Genomic DNA, 18866 nt, shown 5'->3' with positions numbered 1-18866 from the left:
AGACTAATAATGCACAGGATATGCTGACGGTGACGACATCAACCGGTGGATGAATATGTCACCGTGTCGATATACAGTGTCCTCCAACACAGACAAGAGGATTTGTGACGAAGCAAAAATTATATGACGACCGCCCTACAGCTGTCCCCAAGCGCGTCCTATATATAATCTCCACAGTCCCCACGGTGTCATTCCATTTACGTCGCAACTTCTTCCCAAGTAACGGCGACGTGACTCTCGCGACGACTTAAATAAATGCCAAGGATGATGAAGGTAGTGGGGCGCGCACCAGTGAAGCCTAGTGCGTCCCTCTGGTCCACGGGGATTGTGGGTAATACCCGGACGGCGGCCATTCCCGCCTCCAGCAAACAGGAACCGACAAGACACATACACACACACCACCAACACACTATCAGCAGCGTCTCTTGGCACCACTACCGCAGCCTCCGCACCCTCTCTATGTTATCAACACCGTCTACCTACTACTGCCAGCACCTACCGTGAGGTGGGATAAAAACGTGCCATTTCACGCGAACAAACTTCATCACAACGTGAAGTGACGCGGGAAGAAACGAAAAGGAAAAAAAAAAAAACTGGCAGATCAAAAGTCTCAGAATACAGTGTTTACCAACGATATATATATATATATATATATATATATATATATATATATATATATATATATATATATATATATATATATATATATTCACACTTTACTGTACCGTATTTAGGACACGAGTTACAAAACTATACAGACACTGATGCTGTGATATACATCCTCCTGGCCTCTCGCTCACGTAAATAATGATTCGACCTAAGTAACTCTGTGCAGGCAGGAGCGAATGTAAACACTCCGAGTGGTCGGTTCTACATCAGCGACAAACCGCGGGCGGTGCCCAGGAACCCCTAATTATAAGGCCTCTCGTGTGTGGAGCTCACGTGAAGGGGGTTGATGTGGGTGGGTAAGGCCGGGTGGAGAGGTGGTATTCAGGTCGAGGCGGCCACACCTGAGTTACCGACCATCGGCGCACCTGCCTGCCATCTTAGGGCACTCTTACCATCTTTCGTGACTCACACAAGAAAGCATCTGACATACATAAAAAAAGAATATATTCGCACACTACAGCAATTTCATCTCAACTGAGAACAAATCAAGTCAAAAACAGAGGGGAAAAATATACTGTAGTTTCCTGTGGGAGATCTTTATATGGTGGGAGCGAGGCGAAGGCAAGCGCATGCACCACCTCACATCAGAGAACAAAGGTGTCAAGCCTGGGGTCACAGCGACAAGCTGGGGACGACGGTAAACTTACACTAAGTTACTGTCGGGGTCATGGACGTCCTTTGCTCAGTTGCACACACATGGTGACCCTCCAAAAGAAATTTCTGGCAGTACACACATTAAAACATTAAAAACACTACAAAAAAAATAAGGTTCCTCAGAAGATAATGTTTACTTTTTTATGAAGGCAAACGTATAACATGATTTTTTTTTTCAAACTCCCAGGTGAGTTAGTTACTGTAACCTAAAGGATGGTGGCAATACACAAAGGAGGTGACAACACAGTGAGGGAGAGGGGGAGGAAGAAATGGGAGGACTGGACAACTTACCAGCAATAAAATACTAAGTTAAGGATATGATGTCAACAGCAAGACAGGTCAAGTTAGAGCAACACTTTCTTCAGGCGACCCTGTGCTAGCAGCTGGGATGGTCAGTTGCAGCACGGGTCTAATGTCGGCTGCTTGTTGAGTGGGGCACGTGAGGGAGGACTGAGAGAGACAAGTCTCGAAATGAGGTGGTGTGGGGCTGCCAATGTCACCAGCTGGGACCAACCCCACGTAGGGAAGTAAGTCCTAGTGTGTATATGCTACACCGGAAATCTTGGAAGACACACGAGAGGAGAAAATAAACCCAACAGCTCCCTCAACATACATTCAGGACCAACCTACGTCGTCATCATCTTGTTTCCATTGCAGGTCTGCCGGGACTAAACCTACAGGGTGTGGTAACGGTTTATACGAAGAATAAGTCTTGGTACACATTTACACATATGGCGTTGCGACACAATCCCGCTACTGACAGTAACTGGGGCTGTTCTTGTGACACTACGCTCATGGACAGTGACTGCAGTACTTGTGTGACACAGGAGCATCATTGGGGCTGCTGTGATGACACAATCCAGCCCAGGACCTGTGACTGGGATGTTATGACACCCTACGGCCAACGTCAGCGACCAAGGCTTGTGTCAGGACATTACCCTGGCCACGGACGGTGACTGGGGTGTTGCTAAAGTACAATATAAATGCGAACAGTGAGAGTGGGGTGTTCCTATGGTACACCATGGACACGGACGGAGACTGAGGGTGCTGCTACGGTAAGCTACGGACACGTACAGTGATTGAGGGCGTTATCAGAACATACATCTGCCAAGCAGAGGGGGACACCCCAACACTCAGTATAAACAGCATCCACAACTAATCGTATGATTTACTTAAAACTTTCATTAGGGACACGACTCAAAAACATTTCCCTCTCATGGGCTACAGCACGTCAATTCTACTTTCTCCAAGCATTCAAATGTCTGTGTGACGATACATGTGTGAAACACTGGATGCTGTGGTCCCTGAGGGCGCAACACTACCAACGCTGCCTCACACTAACACTCATAATAGGCGAGTCAACAACCATAGGCACACAGCTGTGACGTCCCAAGCCCGCCTCAGGGAACATACAATAAACTTCTCACTTACGAACAGCAGGGATATAAACACCAGATAATGGCTGCCTGACACACACAAACACAGGCGCACTGAGCCCTGCAACAAATTATAATGAAGAACTCTCATAATCAGAGGTCAGAATAGACTCAAAGGTGTTTATATCAGCTGACTGTAGACAGACATAAGCAACATGCACATATCAAGGGGACCTTGGTTTTATGAAACGTCCTTCGTAACGTCACCCCCGAACTACGTATATTGGCAGCAGTGCACACTCCCCTGGCTCGGATGCAAGGCTCCTGCCCTGTGTGAGGCGGGACACGGGGAAGGTCGAAGGCAGGCGGTGCAAGGGGAGGTTGACACAAGAACAAGAGGGAGGGGGTGCAGTGAGACGGACGCAGGAATGACGAGGGAGAAACATCAGGCGCCCAGGGTGGCCGTAAGCTAAGTGAAACTGGCATGCAACAATCCCCCACCCACCCACCCACCCCCTCACCCTCAACCCTCGCCAGCACATTCCTCCACACTAACAGCCTCGCATATGGTACACCAATACACATACGGTACACCATCACGTAGGGTATACCATCACATACAGCACAACACCACACATACGGTATACCATCACAGATAGGGCGCGCGCGCACACACACGCTTTTGGTGTGTCACAAGACAGCAGCGCACCCCTCTATGCCAACATGCCCACCTCCAGCACGTCCATATGCGCTACACACAGTAATCTATACCAACAAATTTACAGTGAGAAAACGACTGTTCCACTATGATACCTTCGTCCATGAAACTGACAAACATGCACTAAATCATCCTGCTACCAAATGAAGTCCCATGGGCACAACGGTATGACCTGGAGGTCACCTGACCCTTGTGAATTTGGTCACATGTCACGGCATCTTACGTATGGGGTCGAACCGTCGCGTTCAGGTGATCCAGTGGTTGACGAACACACCAGTGACAAATCTGTGAAAGACCTACACCAAACCCTACGGACACACTAATGCCTTAGGGTATCAGACCTGCTAGGGATGGATAACAAGAGATCCTAGGAAGGACACGAGTACTGCTAAACATGGCAAAAACGAGCCTAAGACTAGTGATCAGGTCGGTACAATGTATGGCTATGTGGAGGACCTTTGTCCAAGGACAGTGCAGCTACACACACACACACACACCACCGCCACCACCAGCAAGTAAGATGTGAGGAGGCACGGCTGGGAGACGTACAACACAGCTGGGCGATAACGCAGTGCTCAAAATGATGGGTGTTTACCCTACCAACAGCGCAACGGTTAACATTCCGGGCGTGATGCGCAGCTGCTCTCCATCTACTGACCACGGCTGCTGCCACCACCCATCGTCGTGACCACCCTATTATTATTTAGCGAGGGTGTAACCCACGTTGTGTTCTTTATCTTCAATACAGCAGACGGTCTGGCGAGGGAACATGCCAGGCCACAGTCGGATGATATGGTAAAACGATCAAAACTTATATAAAAAAAGGATACGAAGAAAGGGTGCCATAGAGTGTAACGACTTGTGCACTTCTTGTCACATGCTTTCAAGATGCCGAGGGCCTGAGGTGGGCCACAGAAGAGAACATCAGAGGAACACACTGAATTGCACAAGTCAAGCGATAGTGATGCAAAAGATGGGAATGGCATTCTAGAAGTTTCAGAAAGTGATAAGTGAGGAGAGTTGTGCACGTCAGTCAGAGCGACGAGACGATAGCGGGAGTGTTAGAAAGGTCTCCTTTTTTAGGGACAGCCTGCACCAAGGCATGCTTCCAAGAACAGAGAAAAAGTTTCGATTCTTTTTTTTTTCCTGATGGGGATAAAATAAGCGAGCTAGGGGTCAGAAATAGTTGAGAGGCATACTCCTCAACGAAGAGAGGAGGTATGCCATCCGGTGCATACGCCCTGTCCATCTGGAGCTGGAAGGGAACTTGTGCAGAGGAAACCACAGACGTGGGCACAGGTTCGAGAGAGAGAGAGAGAGAGAGAGAGAGAGAGAGAGAGAGAGAGAGAGAGAGAGAGAGAGAGAGAGAGAGAGAGAGAGAGAGAGAGAGAGAGAGAGAGAGAGAGAGAGAGTGTGTGTGTGTGTGTGTGTGTGTGTGTGTGTGTGTGTGTGTGTGTGTGTGTGTGTGTGGATTCACCCTGAGTAAAGCCCGAGGAAAGTAGGCTGCCGACAAGAGCGGCTTTACCACTTCAAGTCAGCCATAGGCGGATCAGTTAGGAATAAAAAGAGAGGAGAAAAGGTTGACTTACATAAGCCGTCGGGGATGCCTTTGCAACCTAACCTCTAAAATTAGTGACGCACCCAAATCCTCCGCCACTGTCTGTCATGTGTCTGAGCCCTACATAGCAGGGTTCACCACCTCGTCCATTAAGACTAAGTCGGGACTACACTCTACAAGTTCTACAGCGACGAATCTTAATGTAACCCAGAGAAGCTGTTTTTCTCTCCAACAGCCGATTTCTCAACAAACACAAATAAGTCTGCCACACGCGTCGTCCAGGCCGAGATCTGGTCCTGGATTCTTCGATGTAAACATACGACGAACCGAATCCCTGTCATACTTGAAAAGCTGTGAACGACCGTAATATAATGACAATAAAAGTCTACGGGTAAATTCCAAGTAATTCTTGTGTTGTGACGGTAAATTCTAAGTCCTTCTGTGTTGTGACGGCTGACCGGGCCATGAGCGGCAGTGGCTCATGAATCTTGCGACATGAGGGACCCACCTGGCCGGCCAGCAAAGTCAGAAGTCTGTCCTCCTTTAGTGACTTTTCGTAAGTTCAACTCTTTCTTCCCTGTCCACCGCAACATTCCAAGTCACCGTATTCACCTGAACGATACAAACGTAAACAAATGAATTCGAGAGGCAACAAACCACTGGGTCCAAACGAGGGTGTTTGTTATGGTGGAAGAGAACAGAAAGTAGAGAGTGGAAAGACATTAGGATCATGACAAGCAATGTGCAGGATTAAATGCTACACCGAGTGATAGCCGCTACACATTCAGCACTGGGTAAGATGGTAGATCAAGCGAAGGTGTGTGTGTGTGTGTGTGTGTGTGTGTGTGTGTGTGTGTGAGGGAGAAGTCAGGGGAGGAGTGGGGCCCAGGAGAGAGGTAAGGAGGGCGAGGGAGGCAGTACGTGACACACCTGTCTCATAATCTCCGTGTCCCTTGGCCTCCGTGCCACCATCTCGGCTGTCACCTCCCACCACCACAACCACACCTCCTACCACCATCATTGCACATGCCCACAGCTTCGTCAGCCTCACCACCATAACATAGCCTTGAACTCTGAAGCACCTGCTTAGCCAGTGCTTGGCTGCTCCGAGTTGGTCGTCCAGCGTCGGGTTCCTCCCGTGACCTCCTTCCATTATGTCGGAACGGAAAATAACGATCCTGAGCCAAAATGTACAGAGCCTGCGCCACAATGTACAGAAAATGAGATGCTTTAGGCGCCACAGTGCATGTAATAAATTCTACCGGCCAAAGCACAGCGTTAACCAGAAATCATCTGGTGTTCCAACAAAAATCTCCCACAATATATATGATGTGCCTTCATCTGCATCCAGATGAGGACATCAGACTGTGTAAATAAACCCAGCAGCGTCACAGTTCATGTGTACACTCTCATAAACACAACACGAAAGTGAAGACAGAGCATTATAACAAATGAACACAATACGAAAGTGAACAAAAGAGTATTATAACTGTGGGCGCCGCGGGAGTTGCTGCACGAACGCGGGGGAAAACGGCCGACACTTGACGCGAACACAACAATCACACACTCCTCCGCCCACATCACTGGCCGAACAGACGCGTAAAATAATAGTTCACTGATACAAAAGACGGCAGCGCGCGCGGCCGGGGCCCACAAGGTGCAGGCGAGGCGTGGGCTCAGCACCTGCGTGTGGGAGCGTGCGCTACCGACGACTGAGCCAGCTGGCCGGCAGGGGCACCACCACCCACGGACGGGGCAGCCAGCCCCAAGGGAATTTCTCCTGCTGCTCTCCGCTTGTCACAAGTCCCTCCCCCCCAGCACTATACTCTGTCACCCGTGACTCTCTCCATCAGCAGCAGCAAGCTCTGCCAGACCCCGCCACACTCTCCTCCCTATACAGCCTTACATCACTCTCCCAAGAGTAACTCGCGTTCCAAAATAACGTGTATAATGCTTCGTAAATCATAAGGAAATGTTAGACCAATAGTACAATAAACTGGTAAACAAGGCTGCACATCATACATGTCGGTCAAATAACACACCAGAACGATTAATAGGAAGAAAATGAAATATCTGTAACATCCCAAACAGCACGGGTTAATAACCTTTTCTTAAGCAATATATTGCGAACTGTACACAGTACAGAGCGGTAACCTGACATTTTACGTATACCTGAGGTCGATTCTGGGTCGTTTCCACATCCACAGCTCATTCTGTCACCAAGGTGACCAGTTCTTTTTGGATCAGTCCGGCTGTTTGACGTCCTAGCCTGCAGACTTAAAACACCCACAACAACATTCCGGATATTCAGGGACTTGACATATTTCTCCAGTGCGTGACGTGATATTTCTGACATCTGTACATACGACAGGACACTGGGAAAATAAAGAAGACACGAATCTGTGTCAGACTTGTGGTTGGATGTCGAGCACAATCTGTCGCCAGAACAAGTCATCAGAACTGTTCATGGAAGCAAACTGTCAACAGATTAATAACGGAAATGCATCTAAATACATTGGTAAGATTACCAATAAATAATCTAAGAGTTACATCGAACCTTACTTGAAAGATGTGATTCAAGTTGGGTCGGCTTTGATTTAAGTTGGGTCGCCTTTAAGAAGCATCCTAGCTCGGTGTTCCATGGAACGCTTACGTCGCCTGCAGTGCAGCGAGGTTACCATGCATCGCACAACAATGGGTGGATACAACGTTCGTAAAATCTAAAACATCCTTGGCCAAGAGTGGAATTGTTTGTTTGAATGTTTAGCTCCAGATTAAGTGCCAGGTTAAACCGTTTTATAAGTGATATCATTAGTCAGGCAAAATCCACACTAGAGTTGTGGGTCGTATGCCATTCTGTTCTTTTCGGATGCTGGTATAGTACGGGGTCTGACTGCCTCTGACGAGAACCGTAGCAACATCTTCACTGAATAAACAAGTGACTCCCTGCAACAGACGAGAGGACATGCGACACGGACACGTCTGTGCAATGCGACGCTAACGAACAAGAAAGGTCTACCACAGAAGGTCCAGAAGACGGAAGGATAGATGGTATCTGAAATAAAAAGAGATTAGCTACGGGGAGAGTTGCGAGGCGATACAGATGTCCACATACGAGACGAGATAACAAGATGACTTGATTACAGCCTTCAACAAATCTGACTACGGTGTGAGGGAAGAATTCTTTGAAAGATGCAAGGAAAGAGCAGCCACCAGAGGCCATCATACAATGTCTGACAAGAACTTTTGTTCGCAGAGTTTAAGTCGTAGATGAATGGAATAAACTAAACGATGTTATTATAAGTAAAGACAGTATACAGAAGTTAAAAGGGAAACAGTTAACTATGGTCAACATGAGAGGTAATCATGTCATGAGTCTGGTTAACCCAAGAGGGACGGGAGAAGGGCGTAGGGCGTGGCGGGGAGAGTTCCAAGTGACCCCGATACTTCCTCCATCACACACCCCTCCTCTATCACCCTCCACCAAAACCCCTCCAACATCTCCTCCCTCACCCTGCACAATCAACACTGCCCCAGCCAGCTACACCTTCACACATGCGCCTGACGTACGTGTATGTAAACACTGCCAGGCGCCCCCCCTGTCTTAGTAAACCACAGGTTCACAGAGCACCATCCTAATCACCAAGTCTGCTCGGCAGTAGTGATGAAGTGATATTATAATATATTATATCCCAACGTCCGTCCCACGTCAGGACGTAATGACTACCTCCCCCCAAAAAATATTCAAGAATATGCACCCAGCCAAAGGGTAAAGCAAGTGTAAGCTGAAATTGTAATTAGCAGCTGGCGTCACTCGCCGCCACTGGCTCAGCGCACACCCTCCCGTCTTTATCACAACATCTAGTTAAGTCTTTTACGTGAAGACGGCACGAGTTGCTCGCTGTGTGGGCGGAGGCCCCCCGGCGGTACCAACTCCATCATCTCATGTTTACATACCCACTTTTATATCTCTCAGCGGTGACCCATTACCCTTCCTATCTCGCTCTTGATGTTCGGTCTCATACGTCAACTGGCAATAGCCGCTCATAACGCAACGGCCGTCTGATCAAATACAGCATCAAGACTAAGCTTTCTACCTCAAATACGTCAACCTCTACAAGGCGCCTACTAAAGACGATAATTGACGAAATACGCCAAGTGCATAAACTGTATTACCCCAAGAGACTACAACCCCTGACACAGCGCCAACGTGAGTAGAAATGCCTAAAACCGAAGTAAGGGGCCTAAACGTAGAGACGGTTCGGCCGTGAACGAGTAATACATAAACATAAACACACACACACACATATGCACACCACATATCCCGCTCTTCAATGATAAAGTGTGACTGGGACACGGGACTGGGTTAAATTTACTAAATCATTTACATAAACACAGCGAATACGTCAGACAAGATGGTACGACGGCACTCAATGACGACATTACACCTGGTGGCGGAGGGCTGACTAGCGGGATGGTGGGGTGGGAAGGCGTCCTCCAGCAGCTGCCGCCGCCCACCAGGAGTTCCCCCACATACTGGCTGGTACAGTGTTTACATTCCTAGGCGTGCAGCAGCAGCAGCAGCAGCAGCATAAGCATCACATCTACGCCTCCTACCACCTACCACCATCATCAACCAGAGCTCATACAAACCCTGCCGTGGATGAATACTTTTCAAAGGATAAAAGTCGCCCAGCCGGTGTCAGGGGATGTCTCACACTCAACAGGAGAAGCGAGAGAGAGAGAGAGAGTCTTTACACATCGTCAAGGTATTCAACATGTAACGAACGCTGGCCTCTTCAAGATGTCACACACACACACACACACACCCTAACATACGACATACTTAAAAGTATACCTGACTTTTGGAGACAGGTTTCTCTCCTCAACACTAGGTCAAGGAACACACCAGTCAGAACATTTCAGTCGGGATTGCCAGCAGACCTCACTTACCCATTACAATCCCATTCATCACTTCAACCTGACAAAATATTCATTCACTGGAATGGTGGAATGCGCGTGTTCCCGCACTGCCATAAAGCTTTTGGCTCTAAACACCTCTCATGGTTGATCAAGATGCTAGAACTGCAGGCAAGGAAAGAGGAGTTCCACAGGGGAACCCCACCATGTTTTCTTGATCTGAGCAGGAACAGCGGGCCCTGGACGTCTCCACCAACATACTGAACTTTTTCTTTTTACTGATATTACTTTGTTATGTCCCCCATGTCGACCATCCCCGGGAGGGAGCGGAGGAATGAGTCTCCCAGTGTCCCTGTATACGATGTGGGCCACCACCCCAGGGCGGGCGGCACGTCTCGAACATAAACGGCAGGCGGCCGTATAACTCGGGTGTGACACGGAACTCCAAGCTGAACGTGTGACGCGCGCCTCTGACTTGTGGTGTGGCGTCGGCTTCCAACGCGGGGTGTGACGCGTGCCTCACACTCGTGGTCTGGCGTCCGCTCCGAACACTAAGCGTGACGCGCGACTCCAACTTCCAGCTTGTGGTGTGACGTCAGCTTCTAAAAAAAAGGAGCGTGACGCGCGTCTCCAAAGAGAAGTGTGACGCGGACCTCTACTATAAGATGTGACGCGGTACTCCAAGTCAGTGTCAAATTGGCCTCGAACTTGGGATATTTCAACGGGATTCGGAAAAAAAAGAAGCTGGTTCTAAACTTGGCGTCACCAACGCTTCTAAAACTTCGGTCGTGAGGTGGAACTCTGGGCAGCACGACGGGACGACCCTGGGGTATCATGATCTCTGGCCTCCGACCTGACCCGAGGTCGAAGGTCTCGCCACAATATCCGTGAGTCATATCGTCGTCCTAAAAGGAGCTAAGCAAGTGTACTACACAAACCTCCTCTCCAGTTGTCAATGGTATAAGACGATAGGTCTCACAGGGACCGAACATACGACCCAACTGATTAATCCAACACACAATAAACTGACTAATCCAACACACAATAAAGATAGAGAGAAAGTATCTTACGAGGTCAACCACGTCAACTTCGTACCTAAAGTAAGATTTTCTTATACGTCTCTAACGTAACTGCAAAAGCAATAGGATAATAGATGTGGATTTCGAGAATATTTGAAGGTGTTGAGTAAGAAAACGTTTGAAAATGAAGGTTACATACATCTTAGGTATGACCAGTGTAACTTGGGAAGTTAGATTTGATTCCCACTGCTTTTCTAACACCAAGTTCCCGTATCCCTCTGTCCCACCTGGTCGAAGCCGTGGTTGAGAGCTTTTACGTACCATCCATAAACATAGATCAGGTGCACTCTACAGTTATTGGTTATTACTATTCTTGTTTGAACTACATAATGGGCAGGTCCATATTGTAAGTGAATAACCACTTTAGGACCCAGGCTACATACCATGTATTCTCCTGTTAATGCCATGGTGCCTTGTGAATGTTTCAGTGTGTTTACTCCACTCTTTCAGGACGGTTATCCCAATATGATATTATCACGTACACTGGGAGCTATCCCTTTAAGGATGATCTACGTATATATCACATCTCTTCATTTTATACTCCAGGGAATACAGTCCGAGTGACATGTTTTACTCCCGGTAGATATGAACTCTTGACATTCGCTCCGGGGTGTGAAAGAGCTCTCTGTACATTTTCCTCATCTGCATCCGGTTCGAAATCAACACACGACATTATCATTCTCACAGTTTTCCCATCTACCACCTGGACACCGACCATCTCTTCTACATCATAAACACTGATCCAACATCGTCAAAGGTTCCCTACCACTAGGACATCAACCATCTCTCCAACATCATAACCACAGATTCGGCAACTTCCACAATGAAGCCATCGAACGTTACCTCCTCAAATGCCCTTCACTTCCACTCCTCAGACAATCACACATCACCAAACTTCACGACCTGTGGCATCAGGCAGTGGACGTGGCTGTCTTCATGGGCACTGCGTGAGCCCCTGAATCAGGAAGAGGTTCCTGGGGGGCGGGAGTACGTAACCATTTCTTAGTCTGGAATGAACGCTATGAAGACTGTCTTAATTAATTCTTCCTCTGGTGGACGGAAGATTCTCCAAAAGCTTCAAAGACGACAGGTGTAGAGCCAGTGTTGCCACCAGGAGAGAGCATGTATTCTAGCCCAGTCTGCACATACCTGTACCTGGGTCTCAATAACCACCACACAGCCTGGTACTGAGGCACGGCACGTCAAGCTGACGGGGTAGAATTCACTGCATATATATATATATATATATATATATATATATATATATATATATATATATATATATATATATATATATATATATATATATAGGGAATCTGTGGTTATGATGTTGGAGAGATGGTTGATGTCCTGGTGGTAGGGAACCTTTGACGATGTTTCTTTCGTCTGTTTTCTTGCGCTGCCTCGCAGACGCGGGAGACAGCGAAAAATATATATATATATCAAGTTCCAGAAAAATGTTCAAACTGCATGTCATGAATTCGCACTCACGTCCCCATAAGCACTCCTTACTCCGTATTCATGGGCATACGTATGCATGTTCATGGCATCCAACGAGAAAATGTCTCAAAACTACATGTACGGGGTGAGCTCTGCCTGCGAGTCTTGGCTTGTAAAACACCCAGGACAAGACGCCCCAGGCCCAACGCTTTAAGACCGCCCACTTAGTACTGTGGTGGGTGAAGACTTTCTTTACTCCTTACATGTGGGGGTAAGAGGTTCCTTTACTATCCTTTTTAATCCAGAGACATGCGAAGATCTGGTCCAGTACGGCGATACATCCAATCATTCGTACCTACACGCATGCATACGCACATACAAGTACACGAGAACAGCCAAGGGCTGGATAATTTATGGAGAAATCTGCACATACTCGGGCGGGGCCTCAACACTACAGCTTTACATAATCCTGGCACATGTGGAAGTATTTAGATGACGTTCCCAGACATGTGCGTCCGTGGCCACACCAGCACACACACACACACACACACACACACACACACACACACACACACACACACACACCAAACACCCACTTCGCACGTGCCTTCCTCTACATGTATGTATACTTATATGTATCTATATGTATGTATACGTATATGTATCTATATATCTATATAGAACGTCCGTCAAACCTAATACAAGTTCTCATCTTTCAAAAAGTATTTCTCGCATACATTTTTTCATAGCAAACACTTCGTTCACATATCGTCTACCATTACTACAGCCATACTGCTCCTCCTCAGTCTGATGATCAGTGAATGGCATATATATAAAACCTTTATAAGAGTTACTTGGTGTATACCTGGAGTAATCTTCCGAGGTCTTCTATCCCCAGAGTCCGGGCTAGGCCCAGAATGCTGGCTGGGTGAGGTCGTTTGTCGATCAAGCTGTTGGAAGCCGCAGCCAGCAGGCCTAAGTCCACCCTACAACATGGCTGGTCCGGTATACTCTGTAAATCCCCGTCCGGGGCACACCTGAACTTCTGTGTATCCCATGATGTTACTGGTAACTGCTGAGAGAGTGTTAAAGAGTCTCGGGCCCAGGATGTTTCAGGCGTTCTGTCAATGTGTGCATATCGCCCCTTAGGCGGATTTTATAGGTAGCATTTCACACAGTCTTCTATACCTGTTGTGTCAGCAGGAAGTTATTTCTGAATGTCAAATAGTTGTAGACCATGCCTTTTACGACCTTTCCTGTTCATGATGATGATGATGATGATGATGATCTCTCTCTCTCTCTCTCTCTCTCTCTCTCTCTCTCTCTCTCTCTCTCTCTCTCTCTCTCTCTCTCTCTCTCTTCTCTCTCTCATCTGCATTCCACGGAGCAAAGACAGCCTTAGGAAGTTCTGAACCCAGAAGATCATTTCTCCCAAAAAAAGAAGTGTTTAAGGCTACCAAATTCGAGCAGCACTCACGATCCTCGAAGTAAGTTTAGTCAATAGGCTCTTTGAAATGCTGCCTAGCTGTGTGGCGTCATGGTTCATAACACAAAAATGTCGTATTCTTACAGTCGTCCTAGCTCTAACAAGTAGCTATTGTGAAAGTGACTCTTGCGGTGTCCTAATATGACTATGTCACGTCTCTATATCAACCCATGTCATCCTGGACTTTCGTCAGGAAATACCTCCGCCCACCTCAAGGGAGGTAGGCTTCATCCGAGTGCCTGGTTCACACGCCCACACCCCTGCCCTAGGGAGCCGGCCAGGGCCAATGACACCCGCAGAAGACACAGCCTCTCAGGTTACCATGAGTCTCTACCATGTGTTTGAGTCACGGCGCGCCGCGGCAGTACCCGCCCGCCTTGCCTTACCACTCCCCTCCTGTTTCCTCACTACCAGACTCCCACCACCACCACCAGCATCCTGGCATTTCTGTGGGAAGCCCTCAACACACCCACGCTCACATCAAGCATTACGAAAACCCAGCTGATCACGTCGTCTTCTCGGTAGTGTTGTGACATACCGTTCCTTCCCAGCCTAGGCCATACATCTCTAACAAATTCCTCTGCCTCCTCTCTCGTCTCTTTAACCTCACATCGTCCGTCTCAGTGCCATCTGGTGCCTGACGCACTCACTCCTGCCTGACATCTTCAGTGACGAATGAAGTCACAAGGCAAATAAAAACTCTGGACGGCCCTCTCGTCTGCTCATCTTCCTCGTAATTGTTAACTCCATTTCCATTACCAGGAACCTTCCTGTCTCTTGATGCTCCACAATTACTGCATCCCTGTCCCGGCTGCAACCACCCTCTCCCTGCCTCCTCCCTCACACCCACCTCCCTCCACCATGAAACCTCCCCTGATGGGTTACACCCACACTATGTCATCAGCGTGTACTACTTCTAGTGCATGAGGTAACGTTATCATAAAAATATGTGTGCAAAGAGGTCAGCCAGCAGCCACACTTATACCGCTACAGACCCGTGCCTAGCTGGACACACAAAGTCTTTACGATGATAGTACCTGTCTTGAGGGAAGGCACCAGACATGTGCAACAGTGTACCTTACGTATATCCTTCAAGGTACCACTGAAGGGGCGTGAGGTCAACATGACCACGTAGAGAGGAAGCACGCCCCAAGAATCTGACAGTACGTGCCAAGGACGACACAGAACACGTGCCCAGGCCGACAGAGAGCACGTACTCTGGGCGACAGAGAGCAAGTACCTCGGATGAAAGAGAGCACGTATCCAGGACGACAGAGAGCACGTATCTAGGACGAAAGAGAGCACTTACCCTAAACGAATGAGAACACGTAGCAAGGACGACAGAGGGCATGGACCCCAAAAGAATGAGAGCACGTATGTAGGACGGTAGAGAACACGTAGCCAAAACACGCAAAAGGACAGAGAGGGAGGGCGGGCGAGCACGGGAGCGAGGACGGGGGAGGGAGAGGACATGGACGTGTCACCACATCAGCATCACCCATCACCAGTAATCCTGCCACACACCCCGACCCTCACGCACTACTCCTCTACCAAACCCCTCACAATGGTCTCTATTCTCAGAGAATCGTTTCCTGCAATGTCTTATCACAAAAACAGGGAGAGGTCTAACCTTGCATAGTATACTGTTCATGGAAACATTACTATATACGAATAAAGACAATCTATTATACCTGTGTAACACTACCAACAGAAACGGGAACAGGTTTTGCAAAACACCAGGTGAATACGAACCCTTAAATAACACTAATAGTCCATAAGAAGTTGTGTGTACCTGTTGAACTTGCGGGCTTTGGCCTCCAACAGCCTGTACAAGCAGCGGAACATTACGACGCATTGCGACCGGGCTCTGTGTGGCACATATATGATTCCTACGAACACATCGTAAGCCATACGTAAGGTAAGGCTTGCCAAGAAGGTAACCAGGTGGGTAAACCTTCCCTCGGCTATGGTATGGGTGGTGGTGACCAAGAGGGGGGCGCTGGAGGAGAAACGCCGTGACCCATCACCATCCCCGCCAACAATCTCCCAATAGAAGTGTCAATCATCAGCAGTACTCTGCCACCACCACCACCACAACACCCACACCGCCAACCGCGCCACCCAACCATATGTTCCGAGGAGGCCAGTTTCTCCGGAGGTAATTGTCCATCATAAGGAAGTTAATGAGGGGTGGTCCATCGTGCGACACACAAACACACACAACGCTCACCCTTGTACAATAAATCTCTCTCTCTCTCTCTCTCTCTCTCTCTCTCTCTCTCTCTCTCTCTCTCTCTCTCTCTCTCTCTCTCTCTCTCTCTCTCTCTCCTCTCGACGTCTCTCGGCGTCGTGATCTCACGTTACCTTCCCAGAACCTCCGGACATGATCCCCCTCGCTGTCACGACTCTGATAATGTATCTCAAGTAACGTACTGATTCGTGTGCTGGGACCTACCCTTCCTCCCTCCCTCCAACTACTAATACCACCTCCACCGTGGGCCGAGTCTCCCCCGGGCCGCCAGATGGCTCGTCACATCTGGTCACCCTAACCACATCACCTCCAGATGATCACTCGAACACAAGTAGGTCACACACACACACACACACACATACGGCTCACACGTGTCGCACGCTCGTCTCCCCCCCGACCGTACATTGAACCAAGACCTATGTGTTTTTTTATTCATGTAACCTGAGACGGCTCGGGTAGCTGAGACCCTAATCAAGGCCATCCCATTAGCGCTTTATGATATATATATATATATATATATATATATATATATATATATATATATATATATATATATATATATATATATATATATATATATATCCTAGCCTGAGCCAGGTACCCATTTTATCGACCAACACCTGCGGGTGGATGAACAACTGGGTCGACTGTGGATTCGAACCTAGCACTCGGCCTTGGGCGACCCGTGAATGCGTCACGGTCAGGAACGCTAACCCTCTCCTCTGAATGGCGTTTATATGAACGGAAAGAAAAGACCAAGTACGACAGTATGACCTCTGGGTGTGATGGTCTGTCATTATCATCCAACCTGACCCTTACGGGTAAGGTTAAATGCTAAGCCATCATACCCTTAGGTGATGCGATCGTGCTCAAACGTGGAGCCCCTCGACATGTTCCTGGGGTCAGTACAGATCTTGATGCCTCAGTAGCAGCAGCAGCAGTAAAACAGGAAGTTTCAGAAGACTGAATTCCCGGCGGTGCCAGGCGCCGGTGGACCGACCAAGCGGGGAGCGGCACAGCGAGGCACAAGGTTGGCTCCAGCGGGGACCAGGCTAGCCCCTAAGGTCCACCACTGTAATGACTATCTGTATCCACCTGCTCCTCCCCGCACGCTCCTGGATCATACAGCGGACGAGCGGGTTTCCATCCCTCATACCCAACAGCATAATAGCCTCTCCAACGTATCTACCCGGGTCTAGATTATAGATAAGGTGCTGAGCCTTGGGTTATTCAGATCACAGTCAGGATTCGGTAGTCAAGACGGGTCGGCCAACACTCTCTTACGATGGGACGAATGCTACAGCTTGGTCCCTGGCATAGCTAGCTAGAGGGGGTCAGAAGGCTTCCGAAACGATCAACAGACCGGGCCATCATACCTAGAGGTTGTACCGCCGTGCTTAAGGGTCGGTCGGTCGTACCATCGTACACAAGGGACAAATTACACAAAAACAACCAGATGCCACCATCAGCTCGGCCTCAGAACCTACTGATGTAGATGTGGATGCTGGCCACACACACACACACACACACTTAACACCATCTGGGGATAATCACCAAGAATAAAGATATCAGAATATGATAGATAAAGAAATTATTCTTGGTAGCACAGCAACGAACTCCGGGTTATCCTTGATGCTCAAGAAACAAAATTAGAAATCGACGGAGTAACATGAAGCTGGAAGACTTTCAGAAAGGCACCGGTCTTACAGGCTTGTCTCTACCCACGTAGCTGCAGTTGTGACCAAAGGGTAACTATCATCTTCAATGATATATATATATATATATATATATATATATATATATATACAACATGTTGAAGCTCCAGTCACGGCCAAAAGTATACATTAAGAATTGAGAGAGAGAGAGAGAGAGAGAGAGAGAGAGAGAGAGAGAGAGAGAGAGAGAGAGAGAGAGAGAGAGAGAGAGAGAGAGAGAGAGTCTTGGTCCCACGTTTGCACACCATCTCTTTCCCTTCAACTTCATCCCGTTATTTCTGGTCAACGGTCAATGTATCGCTGCATGAGGCGAAGTAACTGTCGTGAGTGGCGGTGGTGGCTGGTCGGCGTTGGTGTGAGGAGGAGTGGCGGTGGTGGCTGGTCGGTCGGCACTGGTGAGGAGGAGGAGGAGGAGGAGGAGGAGGGTAAAGTATTGGTTGTTGCTAATGGTACAGGAGACACAATAAAGCACGCGGCAGAGGCGGTGACAACGACAAGAATATAACGTTAAGTGACGGAGATGACAACATATTGTAGGCTACCGTGGCTCGAAGAAATGATGGCATGTGACGCGTACCTGGAGACAGTACCAGGCACCAGGTTTTCTCATCTGAGTCAGTCAGGTGGTGGGTGGCAGGACAGGTAGGTAGGCAGACGCCATCCTACTACAAGCCTAGTCTACTAATGCTCTCTCTCTCTCTTGGTATTCATGACATCTCTCCCCATGTCTTGACTCCCTAAACACCTTCTCCCTCATTTCAAATTCCATAAAAGGGACGTTTCCTTGTTACGATCGGCGTCTGTGTGTGGCTAACATACAACAGTATTACGGGTTGGTGCCGGCATACAACAGTGTTACGGGGGGGAGATGCTAACGTACAACAGCGCCACTGGTGAGTGCTAGCATACAACACTGCCAAAGGTGAGAGAAAAAAAAAAAAAGATATCTTTGCCAACACACAAACAGTCATCAGTTGGACCACCCTACACAGAGCCTCGA

General features: G+C 48.3%; 1 protein-coding gene across 8 annotated transcripts in view; it reads right to left on the bottom strand.

Moving 5' to 3' along the window:
• RhoGAP93B (MyTH4 and RhoGAP_KIAA1688 domain-containing protein RhoGAP93B) overlaps positions 1 to 18866 on the bottom strand; it is a 326788-nt gene that overhangs the window by 94542 nt on the left and 213380 nt on the right. Inside the window, exon 1 of one of the 8 annotated variants that reach the window (XM_071671212.1) lies at positions 6555 to 6571. The exons of 6 other annotated variants lie outside the window; for them this stretch is intronic. The gene's annotated coding sequence lies outside the window, so the exon portion shown is untranslated. Of the gene's footprint in view, positions 1 to 6542; positions 6572 to 18866 lie in introns of those variants that run through there. One more of the 8 variants, XM_071671211.1, reaches the window with a different exon arrangement.

This window comes from Panulirus ornatus, chromosome 16 (genome assembly GCF_036320965.1).
Source record: "Panulirus ornatus isolate Po-2019 chromosome 16, ASM3632096v1, whole genome shotgun sequence".
Taxonomy (NCBI): domain Eukaryota; kingdom Metazoa; phylum Arthropoda; class Malacostraca; order Decapoda; family Palinuridae; genus Panulirus; species Panulirus ornatus.
The sequence above is the reverse complement of the archived record's forward strand: the minus strand, read 5'-3'. Positions and strand labels throughout refer to the sequence as shown.